Genomic DNA, 3,580 nt, shown 5'->3' with positions numbered 1-3,580 from the left:
TGGTACTGCCCTATTGGTCATTAAATTCCAGCTTGAGTCTTGGAGGGACATGCACTGACGTTGCAGCCTGGACCACGGTGTTGTAGCTGCGGTGCCTGGGGAAAGTGAGTCCTTCGTTTTCTCATGTCATCTAGGCAACATTTTCTGCTAATTCGTTTTAGCTTTGAAACATCGATTATATAGCTTAGACCTGTGTTTATGTAAAGAAAGAGCTGGGCATGGTGGCTCACGCCTGTAATTCCAGCACTTTGGGAGGCCGAGGCGGGTGGATCACGAGGTCAAGAGATCGAGACCATCCTGGTCAACATGGTGAAACCCTGTCTCTACTAAAAATACAAAAAAAATGAGCTGGGCATGGTGGCACGTGCCTGTAGTCCCAGCTACTCAGGAGGCTGAGGCAGGAGAATTGCCTGAACCCAGGAGGCGGAGGTTGCAGTGAGCCGAGATCGCGCCATTGCACTCCAGCCTGGGTAACAAGGGCGAAACTCCGTCTCCATAAAAAAAAGGAAAAAAAAAAGTCAACTTGTGTTAGCAGAGTATACATTGTTACAGACCAGACGTTGGTTGTTGATGGCTACAGTAGAATTTTGACAAGTTGACAGACTTCTAAACTGTTAAAAGGTTTCTGGAAGGTGTTCTGTCAGACTTTTGAGGAACTGGTCAGGATCACCTTCTGATAGCCTTCCCAGAGGATGGACGTGCTGGTGCAGGGACAGAGGGAAATGTCAGCCTTTGTTTCCTGGTAACAGAAAGCAGCCGGCATCAGGACACCTGGGTCTGAGATTCACAGTTCTGATGCCAACTGTGACCTGGGCAAGTTTATAGAACTATCTGGCTTCAAAATTCCTCATCTCCAAAGATTGTACCAGGAGTCTACGGCCATGCCACACTGAACGCGCCCGCTCTCGTCTCATCTCGGAAGCTAAGCAGGGTCGGCCTGGTTAGTACTTGGTTGGGAGAATGCCTGGGAATACCAGGTGCTGTAGGCTTAAAAGAAAAAAAAAAAAAAAAGAAAAAAAAAAGATTGTACAGGATCCTTTTCTCCCTAAATTCTTATGGTTTTGTGATTGTGCTCCACTGAAGTAGTTCAGTTCTCTGCCACTTAATACCTACATGTGAAGGTGATCTGTTTTCTTTTTTTTTTTGAGACGGAGTTTCGCTCTTGTTACCCAGGCTGGAGTGCAATGGCGCGATCTCGGCTCACCACAACCTCCGCCTCCTGGGTTCAGGCAATTCTCCTGCCTCAGCCTCCTGAGTAGCTGGGATTACAGGCACGCGCCACCATGCCCAGCTAATTTTTTGTATTTTTAGTAGAGACAGGGTTTCACCATGTTGACCAGGATGGTCTCGATCTCTCGACCTCGTGATCCACCCGCCTCGGCCTCCCAAAGTGCTGGGATTACAGGCTTGAGCCACCGCGCCCGGCCCAGGTGACCTGTTTTCTGCAGGGGTCAGGCATGGGTCCCAGCAGGCAGATGGAGGAGATAAGCCTCTGAAGGCAGCAGAAGGTCTCAGCACTGAGGCCGCACTTCGCTAGGTTTCTTCTCGTATGGAGAGGAAGAGCCTCCTTCCTCATGGAGCTGGAGATCGGAGGCTAAGCTTTGGGATTGGCTTTGCTGTTATTCAGCCATGTGACCTGGGCCCAACCTTCCCCTTCTGGGGCCCAGCGTCGTCTGCAGTACAGTGGTGCCGGGCCACGTGACCTTGCAGGTGGCCTCTGACTTCAGCCGCGTCTGTGCTTCTTGCTTTCCTCTGACTCCAGGAGCCACACTCAGAAGCTGCAATCCTTCATTATTGTGTTTTGTGATAGCTTCTCATTGCCTAAAGGAGGTGCAAATGCAGCCACATTTCTTTTTAAAATAAAAGTTAAGTAACATTTGATTTTAGTTGGATGTACAGATACTGATGGAGAAATGTTTCCATGTGAATATGTTTTCAGTGGAAGAAAGCAGGCAAGACGTTGCGTGCCTGTTATCATTTCTGTAAGAAGAACAAACTTCTCTGAACGTATTTTCAGGGGAAACATCTGGAAGGACAGATACCAGAACTTTCACAGCGGCACTAAGATTTGCACTTGCTTAATTTACTTTATTTTTCTTTTGTTTGTTTTGTTGCATTCTCTGCCTTTCCTATAATGCCCATATCTTACTTAGAAAAACATTGGGGGTATTGAATTTTATTCCGTTCGTTTTCTCCTGAGCGTATTGAGACACAAAAAGGAACGTAGGACCTATCCCCGGACGCGGAGAGCAGCCAGCGCTGAGGACCAGTCCCTGCCCCCTTGGGCCTGGCTCCCACCTTCCTGGGAGGTGCAGTTTCTTCAGAACCTTCATGAGCAGGACTTAGCCTCCGCCTTCCAGTCTTGCCCTGGCTCCTCCACACCGACATGTCCACCTGAGAACCTACCTGCTCCTCAGGGCCCGCACCTGCAGGGCACTGCCCCTCCCCTGGGGCCGCCTTCCTGCCCCTCTGCCTTCCAAGCAGCAAACAGCTCATTTTCCACCTTAGATTTTCTTCCCATAAAGTCATCCTCCTCCTGACATTCCCGTCAAACCGGGCAGACGAGCGAGCTGTATGCCACGCTTCCTCAAGCCTGTTGATTGCGCTGACATTCTCTTTGCACCTGTCCTGTGTCCCTCCCCAGCTCATGAGCAGTGGGAGGCAGGGCGGTCCCTCAGCCAGCCACATCCTGGTGCTGGCGAAAAGCCTGGACAGAGAGGAAGCAGGACACACGTTCACAGGACACATGCCGACCGCTATCGGGGACAGCCCTGGATGCAGTTTCTCTCAGTTTAGATGTGATCTGCTGCTTTTTAACTTTGCATTAAAATTTTAAATATGCTTGGAAAAAGAGGAACAGCATAATAAACGCATATATCCATCGGCCACTTCCAGCCATTCTTAACACGTCATTGATCTTATTCTATCTACCTATCACTTGTTTTCTTTTGTAGGAATATTTTCCAGCCAATCCCAGATATGCCGTTTTACCCACAAATACTCCAATTTATCTTTAGAAGTTAGTTTTTTAAACACAGCATATGACACCTAACAAAATGAGTGATGTATTGTTAATATCATCGGTGTGTGGTTCATTGATGGCTGTCCCTTGCAGAGTCTGATGTAATTTTGTGCGTGTGAAGACATGTGCCTGAGGGAGGGAGGGCGCACAGGTGAGGAGAAAGGCTGTGGCCAGGCGCTTGGGAAATGGGCCTCACTCGACCGCTCGGGCGCTGGGTGCCTTAGGTGAGACTGTTGGACTCCCGACCCCAGGTGTGCTGTTGGCTCTTGTGGGATAATGTATTAGTCAGGGTTCTCTAAAGGTACAGAACTGATAGGAGAGATGAATATACGAAGGGGGGTTTACTAGAATTAACTCAGGATCACAAGCTGAAGTCCCACAATAGGCCGTCTGCAAGCCGAGAAGCAAGGAAGCCAGTCCGAGTCCCAAAATCTCAAAAGTAGGGAGGCCGACAGTGTGGCCTTCAGTCTGTGGCCGAGGCCTGGGAGCCCCTGGCAAGCCCCTGGTGTAGTTCCAAGAGTCCAAACGCTGAAGAACTTGGAGCCCGATGTTGGAGGG

The 3,580-nt window shown here is 49.5% G+C and overlaps 1 pseudogene; it reads left to right on the top strand.

Moving 5' to 3' along the window:
• The first annotated feature begins 871 nt into the window (after window positions 1-871).
• On the top strand, window positions 872-989 carry LOC120362024 (5S ribosomal RNA; annotated as a pseudogene).
• Window positions 990-3,580: the final 2,591 nt, after the last annotated feature.

The sequence above is a fragment of the Saimiri boliviensis genome, chromosome 1 (genome assembly GCF_048565385.1).
Source record: "Saimiri boliviensis isolate mSaiBol1 chromosome 1, mSaiBol1.pri, whole genome shotgun sequence".
NCBI lineage: Eukaryota > Metazoa > Chordata > Mammalia > Primates > Cebidae > Saimiri > Saimiri boliviensis.
The sequence above is the reverse complement of the archived record's forward strand: the minus strand, read 5'-3'. Positions and strand labels throughout refer to the sequence as shown.